Raw genomic sequence first — 21,851 nt, forward strand, 5'->3', positions numbered from 1 at the left:
AACATACCAATGACAAAGGGAACAACGTATGTTGTTATGCGGTCTGACCGATAAAGATCTTCATAGAATATGTAGGAGCCAATATGAGCATCCAGGTTCCGCTATTGGTTATTGACTGAAGACGTGTCTCGGTCATGTCTACATTGTTCTCGACCCGTAGGGTCCGCACGCTTAAGGTTTCGATGACAGTTATATTATGAGTTTATGAGTTTTGATGTACCGGAGGAGTTCGGAGTCCCGGATGAGATCGGCGACATGACGAGGAGTCTCAAAATGGTCGAGGCGTAAAGATCGATATATTGGACGACTATATTCGGACATCAGAAAGGTTCCAAGTGATTCGGGTATTTTCGGGGGTACCGGGGAGTTACGGGAATACGAGGAAGAAGCAATGGGCCTCATGGGCCAAGTGGTGGAAGAGAGGAGGCAGGGCGCGCGGCCCCCCTAGCCCAAACCGAATTGGACTAGGGGGCCGGCCCCTCTTTCCTCCTTTTCCTCCCTCTCCTTCCTTCTCCTTCTCCTTCCCTTCCTTCCCCTCTCCTACTTGGACTAGGAAAGAGGGGGGAATCCTACTTGGAGTAGGATTGCCCCCCCTTGGGCGCGCCTCCTCCCCTTGGCTGCCTCTCCCCCCTTGCTCCTTTATATACGGGGGCAGGGGGGCACCTCTAGACACAACAATTGATCCTTGAGATCTCTTAGCCATGTGCGGTGCCCACCTCCACCATAATCCTCAATAATATTGTAGCGGTGCTTAGGCGAAGCCCTGCGATGGTAGAACATCAAGATCGTCACCACGCCGTCGTGCTGACGGAACTCATTCCCGACACTTTGCTGGATCAGAGTCCGGGGATCGTCATCGAGCTGAATGTGTGCAAGAACTTGGAGGTGCCGTAGTTTTGGTGCTTGATCGGTCGGGCCGTGAAGACGTACGACTACATCAACCGCGTTGTTATAACGCTTCCGCTATCGGTCTACGAGGGTACGTGGACAACACTCTCCCCTCTCGTTGCTATGCATCACTATGATCTTGCGTGTGCGTAGGAAATTTTTGAAATTACTACGTTCCCCAACAGTGGCATCCGAGCCTAGGTTTTATGCGTAGATGTCATATGCACGAGTAGAACACAAGTGAGTTGTGGGTGATATAAGTCATACTACTTACCAGCATGTCATACTTTGGTTCGGCGGTATTGTTGGATGAAGCGGCCCGGACCGACATTACGCGTACGCTTACGCGAGACTGGTTCTACCGACGTGCTTTGCACACAGGTGGCTAGCGGGTGTCAGTTTCTCCAACTTTAGTTGAACCGGGTGTGGCTATGCCCGGTCCTTGTGAAGGTTAAAACAACACCAACTTGACAAACTATCATTGTGGTTTTGATGCGTAGGTAAGATTGGTTCTTGCTAAGCCCGTAGCAGCCACGTAAAACTTGCAACAACAAAGTAGAGGACGTCTAACTTGTTTTTGCAGGGCATGTTGTGATGTGATATGGTCAAGACGTGATGAGATATAAGTTTTTGTATGAGATGATCATGTTTTGTTGAAGTTATCGGCAACTGGCAAAAGCCTTATGGTTATCTCTCTATTGCATAAGATGCAAGAGCCAAATAATTGCTTTACTTTATCGCTATACGATAGCAATAGTTGCAAAAGCAATAGTTGGCGAGACGACCATGTGACGACACATTGATATAGATCAAGATGATGGAGATCATGGTGTCATGCCGGTGACGATGGAGATCATGATGATGCTTTGGAGATGGAGATCAAAGGCACAAGATGATGATGGCCATATCATGTCACATATTTTGATTGCACGTGATGTTTATCTTTTATACATCTTATTTTGCTTAGTTCGACGGTAGCTTTATAAGATGATCTCTCACTAATTATCAAGGTACAAGTGTTCTCCCTGAGTATGCACCGTTGCGAAAGTTCTTCGTGCTGAGACACCACGTGATGATCGAGTGTGATAGGCTCTACGTTCAAATACAACGGGTGCAAAACAGTTGCACACGCGAAATACTCAGGTTAAACTTGACGAGCCTAGCATATACAGATATGGCCTCGGAACACTGGAGATCGAAAGGTCGAGCGTGAATCATATAGTAGATATGATCAACATAGTGATGTTCACCATTGAAAACTACTCCATCTCATGTGATGATCAGACATGGTTTAGTTGATTTGGATCACGTGATCACTTAGATGATTAGAGGGATGTCTATCTAAGTGGGAGTTCTTAAGTAATATGATTAATTGAACTTAAATTTATTATGAACTTAGTCCTGGTAGTATTTTGCAAATTATGTTGTAGATCAATAGCTCGCGTTGTTGCTTTCATATGTTTATTTTGATATGTTCCTAGAGAAAATTGTGTTGAAAGATGTTAGTAGCAATGATGCGGATTGGATCCGTAATCTGAGGTTTATCCTCATTGCTGCACAGAAGAATTATGTCCTTGATGCACCGCTAGGTGACAGACCTATTGCGGGAGCAGATGCAGACGTTATGAACGTTTGGCTAGCTCAATATGATGACTACTTGATAGTTTAGTGCACCATGCTTAATGGCTTAGAATCGGGACTTCAAAGACATTTTGAATGTCATGGACCATATGAGATGTTCCAGGAGTTGAAGCTAATATTTCAAGCAAATACCTGAGTTGAGAGATATGAAGTCTCCAACAAGTTCTACAGCTAAAAAGATGGAGGAGAATAGCTCAAGCAGTGAGCATGTGCTCAGATTGTCTGGGTACTACAATCGCTTGAATCAAGTGGGAGTTAATCTTCCAGATAAAATAGTGATTGATAGAATTCTCTAGTCACCATCACCAAGTTAGTAGAACTTCGTGATGAACTATAATATGCAAGGGATAACGGAAACGATTCCCAAGCTCTTCGTGATGCTGAAATCAACGAAGGTAGAAATCAAGTGTTGATGGTAGACAAGACCACTAGTTTCAAGAAAAGGGCAAAGGGAAGAAGGGGAACTTCAAGAAGAACGGCAAACAAGTTGCTGCTCAAGTGAAGAAACCCAAGTCTGGACCTAAGCCTGAGACTAAGTGCTTCTACTGCAAAGGGACTGGTCACTAGAAGCGGAACTACCCCAAGTATTTGGTGGATAAGAAGGATGGCAAAGTGAACAAAGGTATATTTGATATACAGATTATTGATGTGTATTTTACTAGTGTTCGTAGCAACCCCTCGGTATTTGATACTGGTTCAGTTGCTAAGAGTAGTAACTCGAAACGGGAGTTGCAGTATGAATAGAGACTAGTTAAGGGTGAAGTGACGATGTGTGTTGGAAGTGGTTCCAAGATTGATATGATCATGATCGCACACTCCCTATACTTTCGGGATTAGTGTTGAACCTAAATAAGTGTTATTTGGTGTTTGCGTTGAGCATGAAGATGATTTGATCATGTTTATTGCAATACGGTTATTCATTTAAGTAAGAGAATAAATGGTTGTTCTGTTTACATGAATAAAACCTTATATGGTTACACACCCAATGAAAATAGTTCGTTGGATCTCGATCGTAGTGATACACATATTCATAATATTGAAACCAAAAGATGCAAAGTTAATAATGATAGTGCAACTTATTTGTGGCACTGCCGTTTAGGTCATATTGGTGTAAAGCGCATGAAGAAAATCCATGTTGATGGGCTTTTGGAATCACTTGATTATGAATCAGTTGATGCTTGTGAACCATGCCTCATGGGCAAGATGACTAAGACTCCGTTCTCCAGAACAATGGAGCAAGCAACAGATTTGTTGGAAATCATACATACTGATGTATGTGGTCTGATGAATATTGAGGCTCGCGGCAGGTATCATTATTTTCTAATCTTCACAGATGATTTGAGCAGATATGAGTATATCTACTTGATGAAACACAAGTATGAAACATTTGAAAAGTTCAAAGAATTTCAGAGTGAAGTGGAGAATCATCATAACAAAAATAAAAGTTTCTACGATATGATCGCAGAATGAAAATATTTGAGTTACGAGTTTGGCCTTCAGTTAAAACAATGTGAAATAGTTTCACCACTCACGCCACCTGGAACACCACAGTGTAATGGTGTGTCCGAACGTCATAACCGTACTTTATTAGATATGGTGTGATCTATGATGTCTCTTGCCGATCTACCACTGTCATTTTGGGGTTATGCATTAGAGACAGCTACATTCACGTTAAAAAGGGGCACCATCTAAATACGTTGAGACGACACCGTATGAACTGTGGTTTGGCGAGAAACCTAAGATGTCGTTTCTTAAAGTTTGGGACTGCAATGCTTATGTGAAAAAGTTTCAACATGATAAGCTCGAACCCAAAACGGAGAAGTAAATCTTCATAGGATACCCAAAAGAAAATGTTGGGTAAACCTTCTATCATAGATCCGAAGGCAAGTTATTCATTGCTAAGAATGGATCCTTTCTAGAGAAGGAGTTTCTCTCAAAAGAAGTGAGTGGGAGGAAAGTAGAACTTGATAAGGTAAATGTACCTACTCCCTTATTGGAAAGTAGTTCATCACAGAAATCTGTTCCTGTGACTACTACACCGATTAGTGAGGAAGCTAATGATGATGATCATGTAACTTCAGATCAAGTTACTACCGAACCTCGTGGGTAAACCAGAGTGAGATCTGCACCAGAGTGGTATGGTAATCCTGTTCTGGAGGTCATGTTACTTGACCATGACGAGCCTACGAACTATGAGGAAGCGATGATGAGCCCAGATTCCGCGAAATGGCTTGAGGCCATGAAATCTGAGATGAGACCCATGTATGAGAACAAAGTATGGACTTTGATTGACTTGCCCGATGATCCGCAAGCCATTGAGATTAAATGGATCTTCAAGAGGAAGACGGACGCTGATAGTAGTGTTACTATCTACAAAGCTAGACTTGTCGAAAAAGGTTTTTGACAAAGTTCAAGGTGTTGACTACGATGAGATTTTCTCATTCGTATCGATGCTTAAATTCTGTTCGAATCATGTTAGCAATTGTCGCATTTTATGAAATCTGGCAAATGGATAACAAAACTGCAATCCTTAATGGATTTCTTAAAGAAGAGTTGTATATGATGCAACCAGAAGGTTTTGTCAATCCTAAAGGTGTTAGCAAAATGTGTAAGCTCCAGCGATCCATCTATGGACTAGTACAAGCATCTCGGAGTAGGAATATACGCTTTGATGAGTTGATCAAAGCATATAGTTTTATACAGACTTGCGGTGAAGCCTGTATTTACAAGAAAGTGATTGGGAGCACTACAGCATTTCTGATAAGTATATGTGAGTGACATATTGTTGATCGGAAATAATGTAGAATTATTCTGTAAAGCATAAAGAAGTGTTTGAAAGGAGTTTTTCAAAGAAAGACCTCGGTGAAGCTGCTTACATATTGAGCATCAAGATCTATAGAGATAGATCAAGACGCTTGATAAGTTTTTCAATGAGTACATACCTTGACAAGATTTTGAAGTAGTTCAAAATGGAACAGTCGAAGAAAGAGTTCTTGCCTGTGTTACAAGGTGTGAAATTGAGTAAGACTCAAAGCCCGACCACGGCAGAAGATAGAAAGAGAATGAAAGTCATTCCCTATGCCTCAGCCATAGGTTCTATAAAGTATGCCATGCTATGTACCAGATCTATTGTATACCCTACACTGATTTTGTCAAGGGAATACAATAGTGATCTAGGAGTAGATCACTGGACATTGGTCAAAATTATCCTTAGTGGAATAAGGATATGTTTCTCGATTATGGAGGTGACAAAAGGTTCGTCGTAAAGGGTTACGTCGATGCAAGTTTTGGCACTGATCCAGATGACTCAAAGTCTCAATCTGGATACATATTGAAAGTGGGAGCAATTAGCTAGAATAGCTCCATGCAGAGCATTGTTGACATAGAAATTTGCAAAATACTTACGGATCTGAATGTGGCAGACCCGTTGACTAAACTTCTCTCACAAACAAAACACGATCACACCTCAGTACTCTTTGGGTGTTAATCACATAGAGATATGAACTAGATTATTGACTCTAGTAAACCCTTTGGGTGTTGGTCACATATCGATGTGAACTATGGGTGTTAATCACATGGTGATGTGAACTATTGATGTTAAATCACATGGCGATGTGAACTAGATTATTGACTCTAGTGCAAGTGGGAGACTGAAGGAAATATGCCCTAGAGGCAATAATAAAGCTATTATTTATTTCCTTATATCATGATAAATGTTTATTATTCATGCTAGAATTGTATTAACCGGAAACATAATACATGTGTGAATACATAGACAAACAGAGTGTCACTAGTATGCCTCTACTTGACTAGCTCGTTGATCAAAGATGGTTATGTTTCCTAACCATAGACATGAGTTGTCATTTGATTAATGGGATCACATCATTAGGAGAATGATGTGATTGACTTGACCCATTCCATTAGCTTAGCACTTGATCGTTTAGTATGTTGCTATTGCTTTCTTCATGACTTATACATGTTCCTATGACTATGAGATTATGCAACTCCCGTTTGCCGGAGGAACACTTTGTGTGCTACCAAACGTCACAACATAACTAGGTCATTATAAAGGAGCTCTAAAGGTGTCTCCAAAGATACATGTTGGGTTGGCGTATTTCGAGATTAGGATTTGTCACTCCGATTGTCGGAGAGGTATCTCTGGGCCCTCTCGGTAATGCACATCACATAAGCTTTGCAAGCATTGCAACTAATGATTTAGTTGCGAGATGAGGTATTACAAAACGAGTAAAGAGACTTGCCGGTAACGAGATTGAACTAGGTATTGAGATACCGACGATCGAATCTCGGGCAAGTAACATACCGGTGACAAAGGGAACAACGTATGTTGTTATGCGGTTTGACCGATAAAGATCTTCGTAGAATATGTAGGAGCCAATATGAGCATCCAGGTTCCGCTATTGGTTATTGACCGAAGACGTGTCTCGGTCATGTCTACATTGTTCTTGAACCCGTAGGGTCCGCACACTTAAGGTTTCAATGACAATTATATTTTGAGTTTATGAGTTTTGATGTACCGAAGGAGTTCAGAGTCCCGGATGAGATCGGGGACATGACGAGGAGTCTCGAAATGGTCGAGACGTAAAGATCGATATATTGGACGACTATATTCGGACATCGGAAAGGTTCCGAGTGATTCGGGTATTTTCGGGGGTACCGGGGAGTTACGGGAATACGAGGAAGAAGCAATGGGCCTCATGGGCCAAGTGGTGGAAGAGAGGAGGCAGGGCGCGCGGCCCCCCTAGCCCAAACCGAATTGGACTAGGGGGCCGGCCCCTCTCTCCTCCTTTTCCTCCCTCTCCTTCCTTCTCCTTCTCCTTCCCTTCCTTCCCATCTCCTACTTGGACTAGGAAAGAGGGGGGAATCCTACTTGGAGTAGGATTGCCCCCCCTTGGGCGTGCCTCCTCCCCTTGGCTGCCTCTCCCCCCTTGCTCCTTTATATACGGGGGCAGGGGGCACCTCTAGACACAACAATTGATCCTTGAGATGTCTTAGCCGTGTGCGGTGCCCCCCTCCACCATAATCCTCGATAATATTGTAGAGGTGCTTAGGCGAAGCCCTGCGACGGTAGAACATCAAGATCGTCACCACGCCGTCGTGCTGACGGAACTCATTCCCGACACTTTGCTGGATCGGAGTCCGGGGATAGTCATCGAGCTGAACGTGTGCAAGAACTCGGAGGTGCCGTAGTTTCGGTGCTTGATCGGTCGGGCCGTGAAAACGTACGACTACATCAACTGCGTTGTTACAACGCTTCCGCTATCGGTCTACGAGGGTACATGGACAACACTCTCCCCTCTCGTTGCTATGCATCACCATGATCTTGCGTGTGCGTAGGAAATTTTTGAAATTACTACGTTCCCCAACAGGGTAGGGGGTCCCGAACTGTGCGTCTAGTCCGGATGGTAACAGGAGGCAAGGGACACGAAGTTTTACCCAGGTTCGGGCCCTCTTGATGGAGGTAAAACCCTACGTCCTGCTTGATTAATATTAAAGATATGGGTGTTACAAGAGTAGATCTACCACGAGATCAGAGAGGCTAAACCCTAGAAGCTAGCCTATGGTATGATTGTATGTTGTGGTTTGTTGTCCTACGGACTAAAACCCTCCAGTTTATATAGACACCGGAGAGTGTTAGGGTTACACAAGGTCGATTACAAAGGAGGAGATATCCGTATACGTATTGTCTAGCTTGCCTTCCATGCCAAGTAGAGTCCCATCTGGACACGAGACGAAGTCTTCAATCTTGTATCTTCATAGTCTAACAGTCCGGCCAATGGAGATAGTCCGACTGTCTAGAGACCCCCTAATCCAGGACTCCCACAGTAGCCCCTGAACCAGGCTTCAATGACGATGAGTCCGGCGCGCAGTTGTCTTCGGCATTGCAAGGCGGGTTCCTTCTCCGAATACATCACAGAAGAATTTGAATACGAGGATAGTGTCCGACCCTGCAAAATAAGTTCCACATTCCACCGTAGAGAGAATAACGCTTTCGCAGATCTAATCCGCTAGCTTGTTTTGGCAACATGACGTTACGTCATGGCCTGGTGATTATTCGAACCGTTTCTCTTAACCAGCTCCATACATAACGCGAGGCGGTTTCTTGACACGTCTTGCCAAAGCAGAGATCGTGTTCCCCTAATTACGGGATTCTCATTAATGCGGTTCGTGGGTAACCCAATCGTGTCTAGGACTCCTAGATTATAGCTAAGTCCAAAACGGCTACGGAGAGGACGCTTGATATTCACCCTCTTTATAAGGGGACAAGGTTTTTGCTTTTTTCCTCTCGTGCTCAACCAAACCCTTCCCCCGCCTCGAGTACTAAGACCCAAAGCCCAGGTTAGGTGCTCCGGATCTTCAATCATGTCCGGATCCAGCCCTCAAGGCCAATGGTTGCCCTCCTCCGTGACGGAAGAGGACATTAAGAAGTTGAGGGAGGCCAGATATCTGACCGCCGAGGTTTCGCATCGGCTGCCTGCCCGAGGGCAGGTCGTCCCTACTCTCGAACCCAACGAGAACGTTGTGTTCGTCTCCCACTTCCTCTGAGGTCTGGGCCTCACTCTGGATCCCTTCGTCACGGGCTTGATGTTCTATTACGGGCTAGATTTCCACGACCTAGCTCCGGGCTCCTTTCTCCACATCACGACATTTATTGTCATCTGTGAGGCCTTCCTCCGTGTGACCCCTCACTTCGGCCTGTGGCTCAAGACCTTTGAAGTACAGCCGAAGGTGATCGAGGGGCAGCATGCAGCGTGCGGAGGTGCATCAATAGGCAAGATGGCAGGAGCTCCATGGCCGAAAGGTTCCTTTCGAGAGGTATCCGAATTATGGCAACGGGAGTGGTTCTACGTCACGGCTCCCAGAAGTGCCAAGTAGGCGACTACCCCCGCTTTCCGCCGGGGCCCCCCACCACAACTGATGTCATGGATTAGCAGGGGCCTGAGCTGGGGTCCAACCAAGGACGTGCCTATACTGCAAAGCCGCATCAGAGATCTCTTCGAGGGAGATTTTAATTTGGTCGCGGTAATACAAGTTATGCTGGTTGGTCAAGTCCAGCCTTGCAAACGCCGGCCCCTGCGCTTGTGGGAGTTCAACCTAGAGGGACCACGTGCCATTCAGAGTTTCCTCGGCCTGACGCATGAGGAGATGTACAAGTCATTCTTCAGACCTCAAGTGGAGTGTCCGGATATCACCGAGGACGTAGGCCTGAGCAGTAATCGCGTCGCTGAACAAGTAAGAAATCCTCTAGCCGAACACACTGTCTTTTATTCGAGGTTATTTTTGAGAGTTTGCTTTTTGACCAGGATTGGCTAACAAAGGCGAAGATGATTCGGTGTTTGGCCCCCCTCCCTGAGGGTTTGGAAAATCCGGTATTGGAGAAGATGCTCGAGGTCGCACCTTGCCCGGAACCCTTGAAGGAAGATACCGAGGGGGATAATACAGGCGAACGCGGGCCCCCATCGCTACCCGCTCCGACCGAGGGAATGAGCATTTCCATGAAGGAGGACGACCGGGGGAGGAAAAGGACTGCTTCTGAGGATCCGGAAGCCGAAGCCTCCAAACGGGAGAAGAAGTCTCCCACAGAGGGTCCTGCCTCGGGGGGTGCTTTTGCCGCACAAAGTCCGCGAGGGGATCTTCCCTCCAACGAGTCGTAAGTGATCCCAAATATTTTAATAGTAAGAGTATGCTATATTTTTCCTCTGAGAAAACAACCACCGCATATATCTTGCAGTTTGGGCCTCAGCCCCTCTCAAATGAGTTCGTCTTCGGGGGATCTTCTTCCGGAGATGATGGAGAGCGAAACGCCTCCCCCGGACTCCTCCGCTCCAGAAGTGGGCGACCCCGAAGTGTCGTCGCGGAGGGCCTCTCCGGATCCGGTGAGGCCAGAAGATAGTCCCGTAGACCCCAGAAGTCCCCAGTGTCCGGCTCCCGAAGAGAGCATACGAAAGAGTCCGGCACCGTCTAGTGTGCGGTCGGATGTTCTAAGGGAGTTGGTGGGGCGAGCGACCATCTCAAAAAAGCACCGTACGCTGATGGGTACGGTGATGGAGAGAATAACGTCCGCTAAAAGCGGATTACATGAAGCCTTTATGAGTCTATTGACAGGCTTTGAGGTATGTGAGATAATATCTGATAGTACTGCACATGTTATAGTAGCCCCTGAGACTCTGGTTATCATAGAGAATGGCGACGAACAGAGGATCAAATTCCCAGGCAATAACCAATCTGCTTTTATGTGCAGGTGGTGGGAGCTCCGGTGGCTAGCCGGACTAGGGAGTTTGCCCAATTAAAACGGCAACTGGATGCGGCAGACGCCGACATCGAGCTTGTTAACAAGAGGCTTGACGAGGCACTGGGTAAGTGTTATTATCCGGTGAACGCCACATAGTAAGAGCATCATAATGCCAGTAACTTTAATATGTTGTGACTGCAGATGGGGCTGCCACCGTGCAAGCCTTGCGGGCGGAACTTGCCCGAGCCAAGGAACAAGCGAGGAGTAGTAATGCAGCTACTTTGAAGGCGGCCGAAGAGTTGAAAGCCGAGAAGGCCGCACATTGTGAGAGCCAAGAGAAGATGGCCAAGATGGCCGTAGAATTGAAAGACACTGCCGACCGTTGCCGGGTCCTTGAGAAAGAAAACCAAGCAAAGGCAACGGGCCTTGAGAAGGCCGCGGCGGCAGACAAAGACACCCGTTCTGCTATGAGAGCGAAGAAGGAGGAGCTGCGGGAAGCCGGAGATATGGCGGCTGGAAAACCCTTCATGTTACGGAGGAAGTTCGGAGATCCATGGTATGCCCCTCTGGATCGGCTGTGGAGCTCGGCAGATGCGTATATGGATTTGGCGACGAGCGCTGCCGATGCGGCCAAGTACTTCCAAGGTCAGACAGATCGTGAAGTGGACAAGCTGTTCTGGACACAATTCCACGTTCCAGAGCGTCCGCTTTCATTGACTGACCAGCTAGCCGAATGGGCCGAACTGAATAGGTTGTACGGACTCGCCATGAGGTCTGTTGTGGATCAATTATGGCCGGAAAGGCCTAAGCCGAATAGCTATTTTAGCTTAGTGCAGCAGCTCCTTGATGCGGTGCCGCGCATTAATGCGATGAAGAGGTCGGCGTGCATAGAAGGCTCACGGATGGCCCTTGCCCGTGTTAAAGCATACTGGGCGGAGATGGACGCTACCACTGTTGCGGCGCAGGGTTCGGCCATAGGTCGTGTGGCTGCCGAACACTATTTCAAGGAAGTTCTCGAGGGTGCTCGTTTGATAGAGGCCCAGTGCTCGAAAAATATTATGTTTGAGTGATATGTATTCTCATTGTAAACATAATGCTTTTATGAAGTTTTTATAAGGCCGTGTTTATACTTTTGCCTGAATGTAGTATGTTGCCTCCTGTGCGGCCGTTTATGTATACATGTGTATAACCTGAAAGATTGCATCCGTCGGCTTCAACTCCCACGCATATAATGCGGAGGTGCTCGCAAAAAACACGTGTTCACACTTAACCCAATGTCTTGGTCCTGATAAGGAGGTGATAGCGCAGCGAGCGAGGCAACCGGACTATAATGCTTGAACACTTTCACTTAGCCATAGGAGTTTGACAGTGGGGCTACTAGATAGCCCCTGGTGGCTCCGCACTCTCCCGATCGCGGGGTGCGTATATGCCTGGCCGGAAAACGGCCCTTCGTTAAGGCGGAGGAATTCTAACATTCCGATAGGTCATCGAGTGGTTGACCAGTCTCACGCTATATCATGACAGTCACTTTTTGGCTTTCTCTACTGAGGCGCTCGTCCGGATGAACCAGGGCACAATCGCAGTAGTTCTCCTAGTGCTACCTTGGCCGGTAAAGCAGAACGTAAGGCACCAAAACACAGGAGCCGGGCAAACCCAACATTTGACCAAAGACAATGATTCGGACCTGATGCATATAAGGCCAAACTCGCGACGCCGAACACCCCCTAAGGTATTCGGTCTTTATGGTATAAACCGGGCCGAAATAGTGCCGCTTGTAAGAAGCCCCTTGTGTCCAGGTACGTGCGTTATTCTGACGTGGCCACATGCCAAGACGTCAGCATCCTTCTCAATTGTGCTGAGAATTCGGTGGATATGTATCAACAAGAGACAGTAAAAAAGGTTTACGCAGGGTCTTAATCTAAAAAGAATCCTTGGAGCGGGTCCCTGCTGCACGTCTGCGCCTGTGTCTCAGTTGTGCCGTATCCTGGACGGGTGTAGCACGATGATTATCTGTAAAAGAGGGGAGCTTAGGTAAAAAAGCTGTCGTGCAAAAAGATAGTTTTTTAAATAAACCATGTATAATTCAAGGTGAGTAAGAATTGCCACTTGTCTGCACACGTTGAGCCCCTTGTATTGTAATAGGGGACCTGCTAATTAGTTGGTGAGGCCGTTTTTAGTGTGCGGCTGTTAAGGCAGCCGCACGCTCTTCGGCGCGCAGAAATCGCTTAATGTTTCCGTTCACTGTAATGATGCCGCGTGGACCGGGCATCTTGAGTGTGAGGGAAGCGTAGTGTGGTATTGCATTAAAGCGAGCGAAAGCTTCGCATCCGAGTAGTGCTTGATAGCCACTTTGGAACGGAGCGATGTGGAAGGTTAGATGTTCGCTACAGAAGTTATCGGGGGAGCTGGATATAATGTTTAGTAGCAGGGAGCCCGTGCAACGAGCCCCTGGGCCTGGCGTTACTCCTTTAAAGGTAATATTGCTATGGCGAATTTTTGTTGGGTCTATCCCCATTTCACGGATTATATCCTGGTATATCAGGTTTAGACTACTGCCACCGTCCATCAGGACTCATGCGAGGCGGTATCCTTCAATTATTGGGTCTAATACCAGGGCAGCCCATCCTGCACGCCGGATACTTGCTGAGTAATCACGATGGTCGAAAGTGATCGGTTGAGACGAGTAGTGGCAGGACTACGCGGTGATAGGACTTCGGGCGTATTTTTCTAGGAATGCCGTTTTGTTTCTTCCATTGATCACGTGCAACACATTTACTGTTTTGACCTTTGATGGAAATTTCTTTTGTTCCCTAGCGTCTCCCTTGAGAGGGTCATCCTCATCTTCGCTTGTTGTATCCTCCCCCTTGTGTACGGCGTTGAGCTTGCCGGACTGCTTGAAGACCCAACATTCTCTATGGGTATGATTGGCTGGTTTGCCAGGGGTGCTATGGACCTGACATATTTGGTCCAGAATTTTATTCAGGCTGGATAGTTCGTCGCTGGCGCCTTTAGAGGGCGGCTTCTGACCTGGCCGAGAGCTTTTGAATCCGGCGTTTACTGCCGTGCTCTTCGTGCTGTCTCCTTTGTTCCGGCGTTTGTTATTGCTGTTGCACCATGATTTCCCGTTTCCATCTCTAACTTCGGATGTACTGGGGTCGCTGGTGCTGTATCTGGCTAGCAAGCTGTCCTCACCCGCGCAAAATCAGGTCATGAGGCTTGTTAATGCTGTCGTCGTTCTCGGCTTTTCTTGGCCAAGGTGTCTGGCGAGCCATTCGTCACGGACGCTATGTTTAAAAGCTGCCAATGCTTCGGCGTCCGGACAGTCGACAATTTGGTTGTTTTTAGTAAGAAACCTGTTCCAAAGTTTTTGGGCTGACTCTCCGGGCTGTTGAGTTATATGGCTCAAATCATCCGCGTCCGGAGGCCGGACATAAGTTCCTTGGAAATTTGCCCGAAAAGCGTCTTCAAGCTCTTCCCAACTTCCAATGGAGTTTTTGGGGAGGCCTTTAAGCCAGTGGCGGGCTGGCCCTTTGAGCTTGAGGGGTAAGTACTTGATGGCGTAGAGATCGTCTCCTCGAGCCATATGGATATGGAGGATATAGTCCTCAATCCAGAGCCCAGGGTCTATTGTTCCGTCGTATGCCTCTATGTTCACGGGTTTGAATCCCTCTGGAAATTCATGGTCCATCACCTCATTGGTGAAACATAGGGGGTGTGATGCACCCCTGTATCTGGGTGTACCGTGTTGTTTAGATGTTTGTTGTGTTACCTTGTAAGCTGGGGCGCGCTTGCATGGTCCATAGATGGATCTGGTTGCGCCGTCCTTTTGGTGCGAGCCCTCGCGTGGGTCGCGTATTGACTTGTGAGTGGCGTTGTTTGCCGCTTGATGTTGGCCATGAGGTCGTCTATCCGGCCAGGTGGCCGTTTTGATTTTTGGTTGTGAGGGGTCTGAGGCCTCCTCATCGAATTCAGGTAGCAATTTCCGCTTTGGGTAGCTCTTTGTGGGGCGATTGTCGCCGTACTTCGCTGCTGTGTTGGGTACTTTACTCCATCTGATTTGGAGTGTGTCCTGCACAGCCTTGAGCCTTTGCTTCTGCTTTTTTAGGCTCCTCGCGGTGGCAACAAGCCTTTGATGGGCATTCTGCTGCTCCGGGTGCCTGTCCGGCGTTGTGTCATCCGGACTATTATCTTTGATAGAATTGGTTTGTTCGGTTTGATTCTCCGTATTGCCATGGTCCGGCAGTGATTCGCCCTGCTCCAACGCTGGGTCTGTGTGGTCGCTATTTCTGGAAAGGCAGGATTTGGGGCGGCGCTTGCGCCGCCGCTTTGACTGCTTCTCGAGGGAACAAGCCTTCGGTGCGTCCTTCCATTCCTCGTCGTCGTTTTCTTTTGGTGTGTTCACCATGTATACGTCATATGATGAAGTGGACGTCCGGTGCCCTGTGGGCGGTGGTTCATCTTCGCCTCCTGCATCATTGTCCATACCGTCGATGTCTGCGGAGTCAAAGTCGAGCAAGTCGGTTAAATCCTCGACAGTGGCTACAAAGTGGGTGGTGGGTGGGCGTCGAATTTCTTCGTCGTCCGCATCCCAATCCTGTTGGCCATAATCCGGCCAGGGCTCTCCTGACAAAGAGAGAGACCTTAGAGAACTCAGAATGTCGCCGAAAGGCGATTGCTGAAAGATATCCGCGGCGGTGAATTCCATGATCGGCACCCACTCGGATTCGATTGGCAGGGGCGCGGATGGTTCGGGGTCCGGGAGAGAGTCCGGCACCTTGGAGTCACGGGCTGTGCGGAGATTTATGTTGGTATTCGGCTCAATCGCCATTGAGACTGCAACCCCTGAGGCGGTGTCTAACTACATGTCCTCGATTGGTGTAGCCGGCTCCGAGCTAAGGGTCGGAGCTGATGCGGGCACGGCCTCTGGGGTACCGTCCGGTGGTAGAGCTAGGTCATACCCATCGCGACAGTGCGGCGCGCCCGGCTGTGGCTCGAATCTGTAGAAGATCAAGTCCCCACGGATGTTGGCCGTGTAATTCAAACTTCCAAATCTGACCTGATGGCCAGGGGCGTAGCTTTCAATCTGCTCCATATGGCCAAGCGAATTAGCCCGCCGTGGAAAGCCGCCGAATACGAAGATCTGTCCAAGGAGAAAAGTCTCATCCTGGGTCACATCGCTATCGATGATAGTAGGAGCCATCAAGCCTAATGGCGACGACACAGAGGAACTCTCAATGAAAGCACCAATGTCGGTGTCAAAACCGGCGGATCTCGGGTAGGGGGTCCCGAACTGTGCGTCTAGGCCGGATGGTAACAGGAGGCAAGGGACACGAAGTTTTACCCAGGTTCGGGCCCTCTTGATGGAGGTAAAACCCTACGTCCTGCTTGATTAATATTGAAGATATGGGTGTTACAAGAGTAGATCTACCACGAGATCAGAGAAGCTAAACCCTAGAAGCTAGCCTACGGTATGATTGTATGTTGTGATTTGTTGTCCTACGGACTAAAACCCTCCGGTTTATATAGACACCGGAGAGGGTTAGGGTTACACAAGGTTGGTTACAAAGGAGGAGATATCCATATACGTATTTCCTAGCTTGCCTTCCACGCCAAGTAGAGTCCCATCCGGACACGAGATGAAGTCTTCAATCTTGTATCTTCATAGTCTAACAGTCCGGCCAATAGAGATAGTCCGGCTGTCCGGAGACCCCCTAATCCAGGACTCCCACACCCATGCCTTTTCCTCCTAAACCATCCAGGAAAAAGGATGATGATGATTTTGAGCGCTTTTCTGAAATGATTAGATCTATCTTTTTGCGTATGCGTTTGAATGATATGCTTAAAATGAATCCTTATGCTAAGTATATGAAATATATTGTTACAAATAAAAGAAAGATACCAGAAGCTGAAATTTCCACCATGCTTGCCAATTATACTTTTAAAGGTGGAATACCTAAGAAACTAGGAGATCCAGGAGTACCAACTATACCATGCTCCATTAAAAGAAACTATGTTAAAACTGATTTATGTGATCTCGGAGCCGGTGTTAGTGTTATGCATCTCTCTTTATATCATAGACTTGATCTGAATAAGCTGACACATACTAAAATATCTTTGCAAATGGCCGATAAATCAACTAATATACCTATCGGTATTTGTGAGTATGTGCCTGTTGTGGTTGCAAACGTTACTATTTTAACAGACTTTGTTATTCTTGATATTCCCGAGGATGATAGTATGTCTATTATCCTTGGTAGACCCTTTTTGAATACTGCAGGAGCTGTTATTGATTGCAACAAAGGCAATGTCATTTTTCATGTTAATGGTAATGACCATACGCTACACTTTCCGAGGAAACAACCTCAAGTCCACAGTATCAATTCTATTGGAAAAATTTCAACGATTACTATTGGAGGTTTTGAATTCTCTCTTCCTACTGTCAAGAAGAAATATGATATTCTTATTGTTGGGGACATGCATATCTCCGTTCAGGTAACCTAGTGTTATTCGAAAATTCTCTAGTTTCATATTATTCGGAAAGAGTTTGTTAACAAGACTTGATTAACCTTGTTAGTGGATTCCTTTTGACGAGCATGAGATGGATGAAGTTAGAAAGCACAACTCTCTGTACCTTCCTTTTACTTTCTGTTATGTAGATTAAATAAAGCAAAACTAGTATTTTCTGTCTGTTTTCTGAATTATCCTTGCAATAAAAATACCCCGAAAATAAAAGTTCTCCAAATGTCCTGAAAATGAAATATGATTTTTGTAGAATATTTAAGAATTACTGCACTAAGAACACACCAGGGGGGCCCACCATCTATCCACGAGGGCACAGGGCGCGCCCACCCCCCTGGGGCACCCCCTACCTCGTGGACCCCACACGGACCCCCTCCACTTATTCCAGCACCCACTCACTTCGTCTTCCTCCAGAAAAAAATCCTCCCATAGCTCAAACCCGTGTTCTAGCTCATCTTGCTGCCATTTTCGATCTCTTTGCTTAAAGCTCCATTCATAAAACTGTTTGGGGAGATTGTTCTTCGGTATGTGACTCCTCCAATGGTCCAATTAGTATTTTTGTTCTAGTGCCTTATTTATTGCAAATTTTTGTTGCTAAGGTGACCCTGTTCTTGAGCTTGCATGTCAAATTTATATGGTCCAAAGTAGTTTTAATGCATGATATAGCCTCTACGCACTTGTGGGAGTAGTTGCTATCAATCTTGTTGAGTTTGGTTCACTTTTATTTTTGAGTCACTAAAAATTTCAGAAATTTTTCAGAGAAAGAAAAATGCATAGGAAAATGTACCAAGGTGGTTCCTCATGGAAGCAAGGACCAAGGCTCGCAATACGTGAGCCGGACGATGAACCACCGAGGGAAGCTCAAGTGCGGCCTTGTGAATGGCCGTCAGAGGACTTTATGGTCTAGGCAGGCATCAAGGATGAATTTGACGCGTATGTGCGTAATGCTGATCTTGAGGACTTCGTGTCAGATAAGTGCCTACAGTACCACTACCTAACTGATTCCTTTGTGAGGAGGTTTAAATTTACATCCTCGCGCAATTCTCACAATGTTTATTTTGATCTTTATGTTAAATCATATACCATGGACTTAGAATATTTTAATACTGCTTGTAAACTCCCGTAGTGGGGCAATGTTAGTGAACCTCGCAAATCTGAATATAAGGACTTTCTTGCTAATATCATTGTGGGGGAATCTAGGGAAATCACGCAAGCTACCATAGGGAGTATTCATTTCCCTTCCATACATTATTTTGCTCTCTTTATAGGTAGATGCATTAACGGTAAGGATGAGGCTTGTCACATATGCGTTCCAGATCTTAGTGTCCTCAAGAGTGCGGTATTAGGTGATAAAGAATATAACTTGGGGGGTCATTGTTGCACTAAGGTTGCATCTTAACGGTATAATTGGAGATTTGTTTGGTGGAATTTATGCAACTCGTGTAGCTAATTATCTTGGTGTACCCATACATGGAAATGATATTGAGTTACCTCCTACTTATCTAGATTATAGTGCTATGGTTCGCCATCAGTTTCTTGAGAGGAATGAACAGTTCCTCCAGTACCGACTAATCTTTGACAGACAGCACATTGTCCATGTTGCCCTCCCTGCTCCTACTTTCTTTAACTTTCAGGCAAAAAGGAGCTATGTTATAACCAGGGAGGAGGCGAACGAGTACGAGAGGAGGACGGAGGCAGCTCGCCTCCAAGCCGCAGCTCTTCAGGCACTAGCTGCTGCATCTCAGTACGACCCTAACTATAACTTTGGATATCCTCCAGGCCAACAGTGGCCATAGACCAACTTAGGCCAAAAGCCTAAACTTGGGGGAGTACGTATTTCTCACTGACATTACATTCATGTTCACACACTCATGCCAGTTATCGGTGCTCATACTTTTTCATTGTATTATCCATGCTAGTTTATTTTCTTTTCTAAGCCTTCTTCTTGTGTGTCTGAAAAACCTAAAGAAAAACCAAAAAAAATAGTTGTAGCTTTTAGATAGTTTACTTTCCATACCTGTAGTAGTAATAACTAAAAGAAAACCCAAAAAGATTTCTTGTTCTTCTTTTGCTTGTTGGGAGCTTTCCCGTGTAGATAGTTTTATTTCTTTTCTTTGGGGGTGAGAGGAGAAGACCACGATGAAAATGTTGAGTGGCTCTCATATGCATTATTGTTGATTTAACCAAGAGCCCATATTACCTTGTCTTCTCCCTTGTATTAAATGTTTGCAGATTCCAGCTCAGTCCAATGCACGTGCACTATTATTATTATCCACACCATTCAGTCGTGCAAGTGAAAGGCAATAATGAAGATATATGATGGACTGATTGAGATGAGAGAAGCTGGTATGAACTCGACCTATCTTGTTTTTGTAAATATGATTAGTTCATCGTTCCTGATTCATCCTATTATGAATGAAACATGTTTGCAATGACAATTAAAGATTATAGTTGCTCATGCCATGCATAATTTGCTAGGAGTTTATAATGGTTTACCTTGCATGCCAACATGCTATTAAAATAGTTGTAATGTGGTATGATAGGGTGGTATCCTCCTTTGAACGATTCGAGTGGCTTGACTTGGCACATGTTCACGCATGTAGTTGAAAGAAAATCAACATAGCCTCCATGATATTTATGTTCATGGTGATTTATATCCTACTCATGCTTGCACTCTTTGTTGATTAATCTTAATGCATGTTCATGACTGTTGTCGCTCTCTAGTTGGTTGCTTCCCAGTCTCTTTCTAGCCTGCACTTGTACTAAGCGGTAATACTGTTTGTGCATCCACTTCCATAAACCCCAAAGTTATTCCATGTAAGTCCACCATACCTTCCTATATGCGGTATTTACCTAGCGTTCCAAGTAAATTTGTATGTGCCAAACTCTAAACCTTCAAATGAAATTCTGTTTTGTATGCTCGAATAGCTCATGTATCAACTAGGGCTGTCTATATCTTCCATGCTAGGTGGGTTATTCTCACGATGAGTGGACTCCGCTCATCATTCACGAGAAAATGGCTGATAACCGGGATGCCCAGTCCCATGCTCAAATCAAAATAATTGCAAACAAAACTCCCCCAGGATTGTTGTTAGTTGGAGGCACCCGTTGTTTCGGACAAGCCACGGATTGATGTTTGTTGGTGGTGGGGGAGAATAAACTTTACCATTCTATTTGGGAACCGCCTATAATGTGTGTAGCATGGAAGATATCAAGATATCTTGGTTGTTATGTTGACAATGAAAGTATGCCACTCAAAATATTTGAAAGTGCGTTATATCGACTAGAGGGGGGGTGAATAGGCAATTTTTATGAAAGTCTTCAAAACGTGGAAGTTATGAAGAGAAACGATAGAAATAAACCTATTACCCTGCAGCGGAAGGTAGACTACACTAGGCAAGCCATAGTCAAGTATTCAATGGAGTGAAAGCACAATGACTAATAGCAGCAATGTAGTAAGGATCAGGTAGGAAGATATTATGAAGCCAAACAGAAAACGCAGTCACTCAGTGAAGATAAAAGATAGTGCAATCATACAATGATTTCACAAGGAGTAACAGTAAGTAAAGGGAAGGGAAGATGAAACCAGTGACTCGTTGAAGACAATGATTTGTTGGACCAGTTCCAGTTGCTGTGACAACTGTACGTCTGGTTAGGGCGGCTAGGTATTTAAACCTTAGGACACATAGTCCCGGACACCCGGTCCTGAACACGCAGCTCAGGACACCCAGTCCTCACCGTATTCCCCTTGAGCTAAGGTCACACACACCTCGCCCAATCACTCTGGTAAGTCTTCAAGGTAGACTCCCAAACCTTCACAGACTTCGTTCACTGGCAATCCACAATGTCTCTTGGATGCTCAGAACGCGACGCCTAACCGGCTGGAGGATGCACAGTCCTCAAGTGTAATAAGTCTTCAGATCACACAGACAAGAAGACTTAAGTGATGCCTAATTCTCTTTGGCTCTGGGTGGTTAGGGCTTTATCCTCGCAAGGAATTCTCTCTCAAAGGCTTCGAGGTGGGTTTCTCTCAAACGACAAAAGCCATACTCTGAATCTGAGCAGCCAACCGTTTATGGTTGTAGGGGGTGGGCTATTTATAGCCACTTGGCAACCCGGCCTGATTTGTCCGAAATGACCCTTGGTCACTAAGGAACTGACACGTGTTCCAACGGTCAGATTTCAAACTCACACGGCAACTTTACTTGGGCTACAAGCAAAGCTGACTTGTCCGACTCTGGACAAGATTCGCTCTCAAAGTCTTCACTCGAAGACATAGGTTTTGTTTAAGCATCACTTCAGTCATTCTGACTGGTTCTCTTGGACCCCACTTAACAGTACGGTGGTTCCTATGACTCAACAAAGGGGAAGAAAAAGAACTACGAAAGATCTAAGTCTTCGAGCTCCATAGGCTTCATGCGATGTCTTCTCTTGTCATAGTCTTCAATGTGAATATCTTCATATACCATCTTTGACTTCAATGTCTTCATACATTTTTAGGGGTCATCTCTGGTAGGAAAACCGAATCAATGAGGGACTTCTACCTGTGTTA

Source organism: Triticum urartu, chromosome 2A (assembly GCF_056163025.1).
Source record: "Triticum urartu cultivar PI428250 chromosome 2A, HENAU_Tu73, whole genome shotgun sequence".
NCBI classification, from domain to species: Eukaryota; Viridiplantae; Streptophyta; class Magnoliopsida; order Poales; family Poaceae; genus Triticum; species Triticum urartu.